This window comes from Dendrobates tinctorius, unplaced genomic scaffold, assembly GCF_039654945.1.
Source record: "Dendrobates tinctorius isolate UK_male_01 unplaced genomic scaffold, ASM3965494v1 ptg000063l, whole genome shotgun sequence".
Taxonomy (NCBI): Eukaryota; Metazoa; Chordata; class Amphibia; order Anura; family Dendrobatidae; genus Dendrobates; species Dendrobates tinctorius.
Genome location: NW_027361731.1, coordinates 12,972,511 through 12,989,426, shown reverse-complemented (window position 1 = coordinate 12,989,426; position 16,916 = coordinate 12,972,511). Strand labels below are relative to the sequence as shown.

The following is a 16,916-nucleotide window of genomic DNA, read 5'->3' as shown; positions in this document are numbered from 1 at the left end:
TATTTCACTACTCGCTTCGCACTATTCGGATGTCCCGCCCAGCATTTGCCAATCACAGTAATGCCGCACCCTACTTGGTTGTGGGCGGCATTACTATGATTGGCTGGCCGCCCAACGTCATACATGAGTCATAGCCTGGCTCTATCTGAGCCCTGCCGCTTCCATTTTCTGCACATTGCATGCAGAACACAGCTAGTTTAAGGAGAGTGTGAGCAGCTTCTAGGGAGAGTTGCGTTTGTTTGTTCAAATCATCTAGAAATCCTCTGTAAAACCCAAAAGCTCTTTTCAGAGCTAAAGTATAAGGTCAGGGACTGAGTAGTGACAGTTTTTCCAGCTATTTTTGGGGTCTCATTTACCCCTGTAGGGCAGTTTTTTTGTGCTGTTTCGGTGCTGTGTTCACAGCGAATAGGACGCACAATACTGCACAATTGACACGCAGCCAGCACCGCTGTCTTGTGTGGTTACTGGGGGTGCGTAATCTCACCTTAAACCTCAGGGAAATTTTTTAGTGGCAGCACCGCTGTCTTTTGTGGTTACTGGAGTGCGTAATAATAAATTTTATTTCTATAGCGCCAACATATTCTGCAGCACTTTACATTTCAGAGGAGACTTGTACAGACAATAGACATTACAGCATCACAATAATCACATAGATTATAACAAATACCAAGAGGAATGAGGGCCCTGCTCGCAAGCTTACAGTCTATGAGGAAAGAGGTAGACACGAAAGGTGGGTGGTAACAATTGCCCTGATTGTTTGGACCAGCCATAATGTTAAGTATGTAACAGTACAGACACAGAGGGCTAATGGGTGCATAAAGCATGTGGGAACATGATGCGGGGAACCTGGTTATGGTAAAACTTTTTTGACTGTGCCACCCAGGGATAGATTCGGTTAATGTGTTGAGGCGGTAGGCCAGTCTGAATAAATGCGTTTTCAGGGCACGCTTAAAATTGTGGGGATTGGGGACTAATCGTATTGACCTGGGAAGTGCATTCCAAAGAATTTGCGCAGCACGTGTAAAGTCTTGGAGACGGGAGTGGGAGGTTCTGATTATTGAGGATGCTAACCTCAGGTCATCAGCAGAACGGAGGGTGCGGGTAGGGTGTTATACTGAAACAAGGGAGGAGATGTAGGGTGGTGCTGAGCCATGGAGGGCTTTGTGGGTGAGGGTAATAAGTTTATACTGAATTCTGGAGTGGATGGGTAGCCAGTGTAATGACTGGCACAAGGTAGAGGCATCGATGTAACGATTGGTGAGGAATATGATCCTGGCTGCAGCATTCAAGACAGATTGGAGGGGGGAGAGTTTGGTAAAAGGGAGACCGATTAGAAGAGAGTTACAATAGTCGAGACGAGAAACAGTAAGAGTTTTTGCGGAGTCAAAAGTAAAAAGGTTGAATTCTAGAAATGTTTTTGAGGTGCAGATAACAAGAGCGAGCCAGTGATCGAATGTGGGGGGCAAAGGAAAGCTCGGAGTCAAGTATGACCCCAAGACAGCGGGCAAGTTCCTGGGGAGTAATAGTGGAACCACACACAGAAATGGCAATGTCGGGTATAGGTACATTAGTAGAGGGAGGAAACACAAGGAGTTCAGTCTTTGACAGGTTCAGTTTCAGATATAGTGAGGACATGATGTTAGACACAGCGTTTAGACAATCGCCGGTGTTTTCTAGAAAGGCTGGCGTGATGTCGGGAGAAGAAGCGTATAATTGGGTGTCAGCGGCATAGAGATGGTACTGGAAACCAAATCTACTGATTGTTTGACCAATAGGGGCAGTATACAAGGAGAAGAGGAGGGGGCCTAGAACCGATCCTTGAGGAACCCCAACAGTAAGGGGAAGGTGAGAGGAGGAGGAACCGGCAAAAGATACAGTAAAGGAACGGTCAGAGAGATAGGAGGAGAACCAGGAGAGAATGGCATCCTTGAGGCCAATGGAACGGAGCATAGTGAGGAGGAGCTGATGATCCACAGTGTCGAATGCTGCAGAGAGATCCAAGAGAATTAGCATGGAGTAATGACCATTTGATTTAGCTGTTAGTAGATCATTAGAGACTTTAGTGAGGGCAGTTTTAGTAGAGTGTAAAGAGCGGAAACCGGATTGGAGAGGGTCGAGAAGAGAGTTATCAAAGAGATAGCGGATAAGACGGGAGTGGACCAGGCGTTCCAGGAGTTTAGAGATGAAGGGAAGATTAGAGACAGGTCTATAGTTAGCGGCACAGTTTTGGTCGAGGGATGGTTTTTTAAGTAGTGGATGTATGATGGCATGCTTAAATGAGGAGGGAAAGATACCAGAAGAGAGAGGTTTAATATTTTAGTTAGGTGAGGGGTGACAGCAGGGGAAAGGGACTGGAGGAGATGTGATGGAAATGGGTCACTGGTGCAAGTGGTTGGGCGAGAAGATGCAAGGAGCCTGCATACTTCTGTGACTGGTTCAAAATCAGAGAGTGAGCTAGATGCAGTGGGGGAGGGAGGACAGTGCATGGTATGAGGTGATTGGGAGATAATTTCCTGTCGGATCTGGTCAATTTTTTCTTTGAAGTAATTGGCCAGATCGTCAGCTTGGAGCTCCGTGGTTGGGGCCTGTACTCTTGGGTTGAGTAGAGAATGAAAAGTGTCAAAGAGACGTTTCGGGTTATTGGACAGTGAGGTGATGAGGGTGTTGAAATAGGTTTGTTTGGAGAGGTGAAGGGCAGTGTTGTATGTTCTAAGAATAAACTTATAATGGATGAAATCTTTGTGTAGATTGGATTTTTTCCACAGACGTTCGGCGCACCTAGAGCACCGCTGCAGGAAACGTGTTTGCAGGGTGTGCCAGGGTTGTTGCCATCTGTGTTGTGGTGTTCTATTTATAGGGGGTGCAAATTCATCCAGGGCACTTTGAAGTGTTTCATTGTAGTGCTTCAATGCAGAATCAAGACATGAGAGGGAGGAGATAGGGGCCAATGAAGACTGCAAGTTCTTCATAAGTTTCTGGGTGTTAATGGCCTGTATGTTTCTATAAGGATGGACAGTGGGGGTGACCTGAGCAGCCTGGCAGTTCTTGATAGAGAATGAAAGAAGATTGTGGTCAGAGAGTGGGAGAAGGGAGTTTGCAAAATCATCCACTGCACAAAGCCGAGAGAAGACCAAGTCGAGGGAGTTTCCGTCTTCATGTGCTGGAGAAATTAGTAAGCTGCGAAAGACCAAATGAGGAGGATAGAAATAAAAGGTGGGTAGCAGATGGGGAGAGGGGAAGAGCAATGTGGTTGTTGAAATCTGTCACAGGAGAGAAAATGTGGAAGCCAAGTGGCAAAATGATCCAGGAATTGATGGGAGGGGCCGGGAGGACGATACACCACCACCGCCACTCGCATGGAGAAGGGGGTGTAGAGGCTGACAGCATGGACCTCAAAAGAAGGGAAGACTAGTGAGGGTACTTGAGGGATAACCTGAAAGGTACATTTTGGTGATAGGAGCAGACCAACGCCTCCACCTGCTCTATTGTCTGATCTTGGGGTATGAGAGAAGTGTAGTCCTCTGTATGAAAGAGCAGCAGAAGCAGCGGTAGTGTCTGACTGCTGGATCAAGGTTTCATTAAGAGCCAGGAGGTTAAGAGAATTAGGAAAAAGTCATGGATGAAGGAGAGTTTGTTACACACTGAGCGAGAATTCCGAAGTGCACAATTAAGAGAGACAGATGGCATGCAGGGAATATTAATAAAATTAGAGGGGCAATCTCACCTTAAGCATCAGGGCAATTTGTTAGTGGTAGCACCTCTCTTTTGTGCGGTTACTGGCAGGGCTGTGGAGTCGGAGTTAGTTTTGGTTGGAGTCGGAGTCGGTAGAAATGTACCGACTCCAGCTTTAAAAAAAAATGTATTAATATTTCAGAATTGAACTTTCATATGAATTTTATAAATGTTACTCAAATATATATGTTCTATCAAACTATGAACAACAGTGATAAGCAGTTCTGCTGGAGATAGACATTTCTTACTTCTTGTGTGTCACTGTTCTCCACTGCCCTTATCTAATCTTATACTTGGTTAACCTCATGCTGCCCCAACCCCCCTACTTACAATGTATGAAACTGAAAGTGAAAATGTGTTGCAAATTCTTAGTAGTAAAGCTCCTCCTCTAGACTAGATCATACTAGGTGTGCGTCTTCCAAGCATCTCACAGCTGCCTGCTACTCAGAAGAGGAAGACTGTAAGAAGTATTATCCTTTCAACAAACTTTGCATCAGTTAACTGTGAGTACATGAGGAATAATAACAGTATTACTGACCACTATATCAGTTGTACGACCTGGCAATAATTTTGTACAATTGGTTTTAGGAAAAACAATTGTCATTTGGATTGTGAATGCAGAATTAAAAACCTGAGAATGTCAAAGAAGCATCACATTAAATCAGCTGTATTTGAACATTTCACCATCACTCAAGATAGAAAACATTATGTCGATCCAGACGAAAACAAATGCTGTGAAGCCAAGATGAGTGCATATTCAGGCAAAGATAAAAATGCTCCTACCAGAGCTTCTAATCTAAAGAGACATTTACAGCGCTTTCATCCAGAAGTACTGAAAGCAGTGGATGAGAAAGACTGCATCCAAACCAATGAACCAGTGCCCAGCTCTTCCAGCCAAACAAAGGAGCAGAGAACTTTGCAGCCATCAGTTGCAAGATATTTTGTCAGTGACAAAGTTACTGTGACAATGATAGTAGATACATTTAAAAAACATCATAGAGCTTGTTGTAAAGGATAGTGGGCCTTTCACGACCAGCTTTTATGTGTCTGAATGGGGAAATGGCCCGCAAGCTTGGTGTTTCTCTGGAGAGAGAGAGTATTAGAAAATTAGTAATCGAAGAAGCTTTTAAACAAAAGGAAGAACTTAAAAAAAACTCTCAAGGGACGCTTTCTGTTTCTTAAAATGGATGCCTGCACACGTCACAGAGTGAACTATTTTGCCATCAATGTCCGATTTGTTTGTGACAAAAATGAAATAGTTACCAAGACATTGGCAGTAAAAGATACCAAAGCTCATCACACCAGTGAGTTTCTCCAGGTCTTGGAGGAAAAGGTTCTGCAAGACCATGAACTTAAAAAAGAGCAAGTTCTTTCTGTCGTAACTGACAATGCTTCAAATATGATAAGTACTATTAAGCTAATGAATGAGAGTAATGATGGTGACCAGCAGCTAGAAGAACATTCTGGGTCCACAGACACAGAAATGTTTGAAATAGAGGAACACAGTATTGTAACTGAGGAGCAAACTGAAGTTGCTTCAGATGAACAGCAACATGATAGTTTAGATGATCTTGTTGAAACTGTGTCAATATGTTCTTTCATTCATCACATGCGCTGTGTTGTGCATACGCTACAGCTGGCTATAAGAGACAGTCTGCAAGAAGGACATTCTGCTGCACTGATTGGCAAGGTGAGAAAATTGGCTACTGTTGCCAGAACCCCTAAAGTTGACTCAATTTTGAAGAGACGTGCTGGAAAAGGGGCAATTATTGATCAAGCCACACGATGGGGCAGTACTTACTTAATGATTCAGCGCTTGGTTGAACTGAAAACCTTTCTTGTAGACATGGCTAACCCTCAACTGACGCCAAATGAAAGTCAGTGGAATCAGGTGACTGAGCTGGAAAAATTGCTAGAGCACCCATTTACAGTGACTAAAAAATTACAAGCAGAGGACTTAACTCCAGGTATTTTCTTAAAGGAGTGGAAGAAACTGATGTTTCGCCTGTCCCAAAGAGGAGGGTTAATTGCAAGTGGCATTGCTACATCAATGAAACGGAGAGAGGAGCTACTATTACAAAATAACATTCTTTTGGCAGCTGTTTATGTAGACCCAATGCATCGGATTCTGCTAGATGATCAACAGCTAAGTAAAGGAAAAGAAGCTCTGTTTGAAATAGCAGTGAGGATGAAAGGGTTGCAGAACAGTCAGGAGGAACAAGAAGAATTTGGTCGTCCTGCCACATCTTCACCCTCATCATCAACTGATGAAGAATTTAATTTCGAAAAATATTTGGATCACAAGGACCGTGCAAAGCGTTCCCGCATAGAAGAAGAGTCATCCCCATCAAGGAACACAGCCAGTACATTTCAGCAGAATTTTTCATGTGCATTCAAAGAAATTGAGAAATTTGACCGTTCATCAAAAATAACAGTGCAACAAGCGATTCCTCTGTATCCTGACATTGTCAGAGATGTTGCCCGAGTGGTTACTGCTTTGCCACCAACACAAGTTAGTGTAGAGAGGTTGTTCTCTGCTCTCAAAATAATTAGATCAGATTTGAGGGCATCCATGAAGGAGGATCTGACAGAGGCAATACTTTTTCTGAGGACAAATTTATAGATTTCTTCTTATTAACTGCATAAAAGTGTTTATTGCATATTTACTTACAGTTTAGAAAAGTTTATAAAAGTTATTTGCTATATTCTAATTGTATTCTAATAAATGTAGTTTTTGCTCTAAGTGGTCTGATTACTTATATGATGGTGAGAAACTGAATAAGCACGATGTTTAATATTTTACAACAGTAAATTTGTTGTTATGAATTGGCCATTTATGAAGGAGTCGGAGTCGGAGCCTGATAAAATCCAGGAGTCGGAGTCGCAACTGTGGCTTACCGACTCCACAGCCCTGGTTACTGGGGTGCATTATCTCACCTTAAACCTTAGGGCAATATTTTTGTGCTCTTGCAGTGTTTGTAAAACACAAAGCAGTAATAGGCTGTAGTACTACCTTCCACAAAGCACTAACAGCTCATTGTTCACCAATATCTGCATCTCAACATTTGCAACTATGGAAGAAAAATCACAAAATCCTACAAAGGCTGTTGTGAAGGGACAGGGACGTGGAGGCGGGGTTGTCATTGGTGCCTATCAAGGCACAGAGTCTGGAAGACCGAATAAGGTTGATGCATCTAGGTTCCTGGCGAAATTTCCCAGTCTGGAACGTAAATGGGTCTGGAAGCCAGAAGAACAAGATCAAATACTGTCTTGGATGGCTGATGAGACCTCAACGCAATTTTCTAGCAGCACCCAATCGTCCATAACAAAACATTCTCATGGCTATACAGAGAACGGTGGGTAATCCTATTCTCAACCTCTTCCTAGTTCATCACCCCGTCAAGAGTCGCATTTGACCCCATCCTTGGTCACTCCGAGGATCTGTTTAGTCCATTTCCTTTTGTTGCCTCTGGCCTCTCACCGCGTGACATTGAAGAGGAACGTGAGGTATCGTCTGTTGATGATGGCCAAATATTTGAAACCCCATGGCCAAAAGAAAGCCACTTTCATCCACATGATATACCGGGTGAAGAGGTGAAGGATGATGGTGATGACACATAGTTGCCATCTGGCCAGCTGCCAATATCAAGACGTAAGGAGGATGATATGGACGATGAGGTGGTCGATGATGAGACCACTGATCCGACCTGAATCATTGGCACGCATAGCCAGCACAGCAGCACAGAGGAAGAAGGTGGATACGTAGCACCAGCAAAGGCACCAATGGCTACTGGTTTGAGCAGAGTGCGAAGTGTGTCAACTGTTGCCAAGAGCAATCCCTCTGCGCCCCAAGACAAGGCAAGGGTGCATTCAGCCACTGTCTGGAAATTTTATTCCGATAGTCATTCTGAACCAAATGTCATCTGTAGCATATGCCTTACAAAGCTGAGCAGAGGCCAGGGCAAAGGCAACCAAAGCACCACCAGTATGCAGAAACACATGGCAGCCAAGCCACCTAGTCGGTGGGCTGAACAACACGGTACCAAATCGGTGTCTGTGGGTCACACCACTGCCATGTCGCCTGTGATCCGTCCTTCCCAATTTGCTGGCCAAGAAGCAGGTGATCATCATATCTATTGCTCACAAGGTGCGGTTGCACAGACACAAAACACAACAAGCTCATCCACTTGTTTGTCCCAGGCAATCGTCCAATTGTCCCTGCCCCAGATGTATGAAAAGATGTGTAAATACCAAGCCACGCACCCACAAGCACAAATACTGAACATGCACATTGCCAAGTTGCTAGCCGTGGAGATGTTGCCATTTAGGCTGGTGGGGACACACTCTTTCCGTGATCTGTTGGCTGCCCTCCGATACTTGGTTCCCAGCCAGCACTATTTTTCCCGGTGTGCCGTCCTCGCGTTACACCAGCGTGTCTTAATCAGTCTAAAGCGTGCTCTCACCAACGCCGTAACCGAGAAGGTCCACCTTACAACAGAGACGTGGACAAGTACTTGTGGCTAGGGACAATACATCTCTGTCACTGGCTCAACCTGGTGGAGTCTCAAACTGGCTCATCACATATCCTACTCGTGCCACGAATAGCGGGCCCAACCTCAATCAGGGTTTCCGCCTCATCATATACGTCCTGTCTCCCCTCTTCCTTCTCCACCTTGTCATCCTATGCTGAATTACCCTTCACATCACTCCCAAGTTGGGAGCTGTGCAGCAGCGCATCTGCAAAGCGGCAATATGCTCTGCGGAAACTGATCTGCTTAGGTGAAACACCACACACTGCAGCAGAGCTGTGGTAAGGACTAAAACAATAGACCGATCAGTGGCTCTGCCCTCTGCAACTCCAACCTGGTCTTGTTGTCTGCGACAATGGGCGTAACCTGGTGGCGGCTTTAAAGCTTGGGAAGCTGGTCCACGTGCCATGCATGGCTCACGTGCTGAACCTAGTTGTGCAGAACTTTATAAAAGCATATCCAGACTTGCCGTACCTACTTGAGAATGTGCGCCGTATTTGTGCCCATTTCTGCCATTCCGCAAATGCTGTTGATGGTTTTGCAGTGCTTCAAAAGCAATTTAACTTGCCAAACCACCGACTCATTTCCGACCTGCCAACACGGTGGAACTCAACATATCATATGTTGGCAAGGATAAGTGAGCAGCAGAGGGCACTTGCTGAATACCAGCTTAAACATGCCCGTCACACTGAGACTCAGCCAAGACACATAACAACTGTCGAGTGGGTGTGGATAGCTGATATTTGTGAGGTGCTTGATAACTTTGACTGTTGTGAATTCGCTTTCTGGCCTACCTCTGGATACTAGTGAAGGTAGTGGAGCTGGTTATATTGACAGAGGGGTCACAAGTTCTCTTTCTGGGCTCCCTCTGGTGGTTACTTGAGGTAATGGAGCTTGTTATGAGTTCATTTTCTCCTTCACCTCTGATCTCTGATGAACTCCCTCTGCTGGCGAAAGGAGGTAGTGAAATTGATCTGGATGGGAAGAAACTGTCATCTGAACAGGTGGAGTGTGATTGGACATCCGGAATTTCTGAGTGGATATAAGGCAGCCGACGCCCTGCAGGGTTGCTGGTGTTCCTTTCTGCTCTGAGCTCTGGCATCCAGTTTAGTTCCTGTCTACTAAAAGCTAAGTTTTTGCTCTGCTATTTTTCCATGAGATTTGGTCTGTTTACTTAGGCTGAGTGCAGACATACTTTTTGGCCCTGCGGATTTTTCCGCGCAGAATGGAAGAAATCCGCAGGTCAAATGACCTGCATTTTTCCAGCGGATTTCTTCCATTTTTCATGCGGTTTTTGTGCGGTTTTCCATCGCGGTTTTCCCCCTGCGGATTTGATGACAGGGGAGATGGAAAACCGCACAAAAGAAGTAACATGCTGCGGATTTTGTACCGCGGGAAAACCGCGTGGAAAAATCCGCAGCGTCTGCACAGCGGTTTTTGTTTTACATTGATTTTAAGGCTACTGTACATCACAATGCGGATATGCAACGTTTCTGCGCGGTAAAATCCGCTGCGGAACCGCTGCAAATCTGCATCGTGTGCACACAGCCTTAGTGTTTGTGTTCAGCCTGCCCTGGTTGGGACGGGCTGAACTCCATTTTTGTCTCTGATCAGTTGATCTCTTTGCTCTGTCTTCAGAATATACCTGAGTGCTGATATAGTGATTTTGAAGTCTAGTGACATCAGGGCCTTTTCTATCAGACGTGTTGGACATTATTTTTGGCAGGGTTTTTTGCGGATTGCAGCCAGAATCTTTTATGTCCTTTCTTATCTAGTTAGTTGGGCACCATCATTTGCTCAGCCTGTCTTTCTGTCTGTGTTTGTGTTTTTATCTGTTTTTCACCGACAATCCATGTTGGGGGCTGTCTATAGCTTTGGGGTCTGCTCTGGGGCAGTTTAGATTTCCCCTTTCTTTCTTTAGGCTTATTTAGCTCTCCGGCTGTGACGAGGGGTCTAGGGCACCATAGGAACCCCCCACGGCTACTGTTAGTTGTGGTGAATAGGATCAGGGGTCTGCAATCCGCTAGCTACCAACCTCTCCGATTTTCTGGACTTAGCTTGTGTTATTGTTTTTTCCTCCTCCGGTGACTCATTCATAACAGAATCACCAGCCATACTGCAGATTCTAGGGTACTCAATAGCAGGAAAGAATTGTAAAAAAAAAAAAAGTGTCAGAATTATTTTTTCTTGTGTATATTTTTTCCTCTATTTCTTTGAGGCCGTAGGGGGAATTTTTTCTCAATGGAGATTTAGCAATTGTCTGATCATGTGGAGCAGCTCACTGCTGAAGTGCGGGGAATTTCCACCTATCTTGCTCATTCACATGCTGCTGAACCAAAGATCCCTACTCCTGATGTGTTTTTTGGGGATCGGTCTAAATTTCTGAATTTTAAGAATAATTGTAAATTATTTTTTGCCTTGAAGCCTATCTCATCGGGGAGCTCCGCACAGCAGGTTAAAATTGTCATCTCTTTGCTGTGCGGCGATCCCCAGGATTGGGCGTTTTCTTTGAAACCTGATGATCCTATTCTAACTAATGTGAATGCATTTTTTCAAGCCTTGGGGTTGTTGTATGATGAACCTAATGCTATTGATCAGGCTGAAAAAGCCCTGTTGGCATTGAGCCAGGGTCAGGATTCTGCAGAGTTGTACTGTCAAAAATTCCAAAAGTGGGCAGTCCTTACTACCTGGAATGATGGTGCCTTGGCAGCTGTCTTTCGGAAGGGTTTGTCAGAAACCGTAAAAGATACTATGGTGGGATTTCCTGTTCCCTCTGGTCTTGACGATTCTATGTCATTAGCCATTCAGGTTGATCGGCGTTTGCGTGAACGCAAAACTGCACGAGAGGTGTTGCGACCTGTTGAACAAATGTCTGAACCTATGCAATGTGATAGAGTTTTGTCTAGGGCGCAACGTCAGGAGTTCAGAAGGCGTAATAAGCTGCGTTTTTTTGTGGAGATGCCTCATATTATTTCTGTCTGCCCTAAACGAGAGAAACGTTTTGCACACACATTTGCTGTGGGTGGTGTTCAACCTAAGTTTCTTCTGGCAATTACTCTGATCTGCTCCCTGTCCACATTTTCCGCTAAGGCTTTTGTGGATTCGGGAGCAGCTCTGAACCTGATGGACTTGGATTTTGCTAAACGTGGGTTTCCTATGACACCTCTGTGGACACCTATCCCTTTGAGGGGTATTGATGCTACTCCTTTGGCGAAGAATAAACCTCAGTTTTGGACCCAGGTGGTAATGCGGGTCGCCCCTGACCATCAAGAAAATTGCAGATTTTTGGTGTTGCATAATTTGCATGATACCATTGTTCTGGGGTTTCCCTGGTTGCAAATCCATAATCCAGTTTTGGATTGGAAATCTTTGTCTGTGGTGAGTTGGGGTTGTCGGTGTGCCCTTAGTGACGCTCCTGTTTTCTCCACCTCTCCCCAGTCGCATGATGTTCCTGACTATTTGGCTGATTTTTATGATGTATTTAGTGAGAATGAGTCTGCTTCTTTGCCTCCTCATAGGAGTTATGACAGTGCAATTGAGCTGAGCCCTGGGTGTAAATTTCCCAAGGGTCAACTTTTCAATTTATCTGTACCCGAGCACGAGGCTATGCGATCCTATATTAAGGAGGCGTTGGAGAAGGGTCATATTAGACCATCCTCTTCACCCTTAGGTGCTGGGTTTTTTTCGTGGCCAAGAAAGATGGTTCATTAAGGCCTTGTATTGACTATCGTTCCCTCAACAAAATTACTGTTAAATATCAGTATCCGTTACCCCTGATTTCTGATCTATTCTCCAGAGTTAAAGGTGCTTGCTGGTTTACCAAACTTGACCTCAGGGGGGCGTATAATCTTATTCGCATTAAGCATGGGGATGAATGGAAGACGGCGTTTAATACTCCGGAGGGACATTTTGAGTACCTGGTGATGCCTTTTGGGCTCACTAATGCCCCTTCTGTCTTCCAGCTCTTCATGAATGATATATTCCGAGACTTTGTGGATAAATTTTTGATCACCTATCTGGATGATATTTTGATCTTTTCCAGGGATTGGGACTCTCATGTGGAACATGTTCGGACTGTGTTCCGGATTTTGAGGGAGAATTCCCTGTATGTCAAGGAATCGAAATGCCTTTTTGGGGTACAGAGGATTTCATTTTTGGGATTTATTTTGTCTCCGTCAACTATTGAAATGGACCCGGCCAAGGTACAGGCCATTTATGATCGGGTTCAGCCCACTTCTTTGAAGGCCCTCCAGAAGTTTTTGGGTTTTGCTAATTTTTATCGTAAATTTATAGCTAATTTTTCTGGTATTGCCAAACCATTGACTGATTTGACTAAGAAGGGTGCTGATGTGCTGAATTGGTCTCCGGAGGCTGTTTCTTCCTTTCAGGAGCTGAAGCGAAGTTTCACTTCTGCTCCGGTTTTGCGGCAACCTGATGTCTCACTCCGGTTTCAGGTAGAGATGGACGCTTCTGAGATTGGTGCAGGAGCTGTTTTGTCCCAAAAAGATCCTGTAACATCTAAAATGAATCCCTGTGCTTTCTTTTCCCGAAAATTCTCCCCATCCGAATGTAACTATGATGTGGGGGACATTGGTTGGAGGGAGCTAAACATCAAGTCGTGGTCCTTACTGACCACAAGAATTTGATTTACCTGGAGTCGGCCAAACGCTTGAATCCTAGACAGGCTAGGTGGGCCTTGTTTTTCACACGTTTTGATTTTGTGGTCTCTTTTCTTCCGGGCACTAAGAATGTCAAGGCAGACGCCCTCTCTAGGAGTTTCTTTGCTGATTCTCCTATTGTGACCAAGCCTGCTACCATCTTAGGTGAGGGGGTAGTTCTTTCTGCCATCTCACCCGATTTGAAACGTGCTCTGGAAGAGTTTCAGGAGGACAAACCTGAGCGTTGTCCCATTGGAAAATTGTATGTTCCTGACCAGTGGAGGAAGAGAGTAATGTCTGAAGTTCATTGCTCCGCATTGGCTGGTCATCCAGGTATTTTTGATACTAGAGATTTGGTGAGTCGGTCTTTTTGGTGGCCCGCCTTGTCTCGTGATGTCAGGAATTTTGTGCAGTCCTGTGGGACTTGCTCCCGGTCTAAACCTTGTTCTCGCTCTAGTGGGTTGTTGATGCCTTTGCCGGTGCCCAGGAGGCCATGGACCCATATTTCAATGGATTTTATCTCTGATATGCCTGTCTCTCAGAGAATGACTGTTATTTGGGTGATTTGTGATAGATTCTCTAAGATGGTGCATCTTGTACCACTCCCTAAGTTGCCATCTTCCTCAGAGTTAGTGCCCTTGTTTTTGCAACAGGTGGTTCGCTTGCACGGGATTCCTGAGAACATTGTATCTGACAGGAGTTCAGTTTGTTTCTAGATTTTGGAGGACTTTCTGTTCCAAGCTGGGAATTCAGTTGTCCTTCTCCTCTGCGTTTCACCCTCAGACCAATGGGTAGACGGAGAGAACAAACCAGACTTTGGAGTCGTATTTGAGATGTTTTATTTCTGCTGATCAGGATGATTGGGTTTCATTTTTGCCCTTGGCCGAATTTGCTTTAAATAATAGAGCTAGTTCTGACACTTTGATGTCACCTTTTTTTTGTAACTTTGGGATTCATCCTCGATTCTCTTCAGGGCAGGTGGAGTCTTCTGCCTGCCCAGGTATTAACACTGTGGTGGAGAGAATGCACCAGATCTGGGACCAAGTGGTGGATAAGTTGTCTCTCTCCCAGGAAAAGGCCCAGCGGTTTTCCAACCGGCATAGGACCATTGGTCCCCGGTTTAAGGTGGGTGATATGGTTTGGTTGTCATCAAAGAATATCTCTATGAAGGTGGCTTCTCCAAAGTTTAAACCTAGATTTATTGGACCTTACAAGATTTTGGAGATTCTTAATCCAGTCTCTTTTCGATTGGCTCTCCTTGTTACATTCAAGATCCATAACGTGTTTCATAAGTCTCTGTTAAAGAGGTTTGTTGAGCCAGTCGTTCCTGTGGTGGCACCTCCTGACCCTGTATTGGTTGAAGGTAATGTGGAATATGAGGTTGAGAAGATACTGGATTCTCGTCTGGCTAGACGGAGACTCCAGTATTTGGTTAAATGGAAGGGTTATGGCCAGGAGGATAATTCTTGGGTCTCTGCATCCGATATTCAAGCCGAAAGATTGGTTCGTGCTTTTCATCGGGCCCATCCTGATCGCCCTGGTGGTGTGGATGAGGGTTCGGTGACCCCTCATCAAGGGGGAGGTACTGTTATGAGTTCATTTTCTACTTCACCTCTGATCTCTGATGAACTCCCTCTGCTGGTGAAAGGAGGTAGAGAAATTTATCTGGATGGGAAGAACCTGTCATCTGAACAGGTGGAGTGTGATTGGACATCCGGAATTTCTGAGTGGATATAAGGCAGCCGACGCCCTGCAGGGTTGCTGGTGATCCTTTCTGCTCTGAGCTCTGGCATCCAGTTTAGTTCCTGTCTACTAAAAGCTAAGTTTTTGCTCTGCTATTTTTCCATGAGATTTTGTCTGTTTACTTAGTGTTTGTGTTCAGCCTGCCCTGGTTGGGACGGGCTGAACTCCATTTTTGTCTCTGATCAGTTGATCTCTTTGCTCTGTCTTCAGAATATACCTGAGTGCTGATATAGTGATTTTGAAGTCTAGTGACTTCAGGGCCTTTTCTATCAGACGTGCTGGACATTATTTTTGGCAGGGTTTTTTGCGGATTGCAGCCAGCATCTTTTCTGTCCTTTCCTATCTAGTTAGTTGGGCCCCATCATTTGCTCAGCCTGTCTTTCTGTCTGTGTTTGTGTTTTCATCTGTTTTTCACCGACAATCCATGTTGGGGGCTGTCTATTGCTTTGGGGTCTGCTCTGGGGCAGTTTAGATTTCCCCTTTCTTTCTTTAGGCTTATTTAGCCCTCCGGCTGTGACAAGGGGTCTAGGGCACCGTAGGAACCCCCCACGGCTACTGTTAGTTGTGAATAGGATCAGGGGTCTGCAATCCGCTAGCTAGCAACCTCTCCGGTTTTCTGGACTTAGCTTGTGTTTTTGTTTTTTCCTCCTCCGGTGACTCATTCATAACAGGAGCTGATCTGATTAACAGAGGCTTGCCACTTGATAATGAGGAGGACGATTGGAGATCTGGAGTCTCTGACTGGATTTAAGACAGCCGACTCCCTCTATCCCTGCTGGTGATTTTTTCCTGCCTCCTAAGGTCTTAGTTTCCAGCTCAGTCCCTGCATGCTCAGCTAAGTGTTCTTTTGCTATAGTTCACATTTGATCTGGTTTTGTCTATATCAGTTTTGTGTGGTCAGCCAGCTCTGGCTGGGGCTGTGCTGAATCTCCATCCATATGTTACTGCTTGTGCCAGTTTGTTTTTGTCCCTTATTAGATTGGCCTCTTTTTGCACTGCTTACAGAATATACCAGAGTGCTGATATAGTGGGCGAAGTCGTGCGACTTCAGTATTTTTCTATCAGACGTGTTGGACATTTTTGCAGGGTTTTTTGTGTCTGACAGTCTTTCCTTTCCTGTCCTGTCTAGTTAGTGTGGGCCCCATCATTTTCTCAGTCTATTTTTCTACCTACATTTGTGTTTTCATCTTGTCTCGCCGACAATATATCTTTGGGGGCTATCTATTCCTTTGGGGTCTGCGCTGGGGCAGTTTAGATTTCCCCTTTCTTGCTTTAGGCTTATTTAGCTCTCCGACTGTGTCGAGGTGTCTACGATCATCGTAGGTACGTGCCACGGCTACTGCTAGTTGTGTGGATAGGATCAGGGGTCTGCAATCCGCTTAGTTACCAATCTCTCTGGTTTTCTGTGGCTAAGATAGGTCTTGCTCTCCTCCTTGGTGACCCAATCATAACATTTGACTACTGCACCAAGCTTGTGAGCGGTGATCAGGCTATTATCAGCGTAACCATCCCTATGCTATGTCTGCTCAAAAAATCACTGCAGAATCTAAAAATGGAATCTTTGTGTGCCCAGCAGCTGGGTATGGAGCAAGATTTCACAATTGGTGTTCCTACCCAGCCCAGCCAATATCATCAGGCAACATTGGGGGATGAAGATGATTATGAAAAAGAGGAGGGAGAGGACTTCTTTTTCAGTGCAACCGAGGGGACAACTCATGCTACAGAGGGGAATTCCAACCCCAGCTTCATGTCTGTCCAGCATGGGTGGGCTGGAGAGGAGGAGGTGGAGGTGTAGAGTCAGTGTGAGGAGAGGATGGGTATTGTTCCTCCTTCTGGGGTCACAGAAGATTTGCCTCTTTGCAGCTTGGCACACATGGCACACTTCATATCTGACTGTCTGTGCCAAGACCCTCGTGTAATCCACATTTTCAATAGCAACCTATATTGGTTGGCCACCTTTCTAGACCCACAGTACAAGGACAAATTTCCTTCGCTACTGTTGCAGACACCAAGGGGTTTCACAACTGAATTATTCAAAAGGGCCATTGTCGATCTTTGATGGCAACAGCACCCTCAGACACCGCTGCTAGCAGAGGTACCAGCTCTGTGCAACAGCATGCATTAATGAGGAGAGACACGCCAAGCAGGTCCAAAAGAGGTGGTGGTAAAATGTCCACAAACTGGGCCATCTTCAATAAACCAGCTCATCACCAAGGAAGGACTAGCTGGAACAGTAACAATGTCAAGGAGGGAG

The 16,916-nt window shown here is 45.2% G+C and overlaps 2 protein-coding genes across 6 annotated transcripts in view; both read left to right on the top strand.

Moving 5' to 3' along the window:
• LOC141094189 (uncharacterized) overlaps nt 1-16,916 on the top strand; it is a 402,263-nt gene that overhangs the window by 49,468 nt on the left and 335,879 nt on the right. The gene's annotated exons all lie outside the window — the stretch shown is intronic.
• LOC141094238 (uncharacterized) overlaps nt 1-16,916 on the top strand; it is a 172,400-nt gene that overhangs the window by 36,633 nt on the left and 118,851 nt on the right. The window lies entirely within an intron of this gene.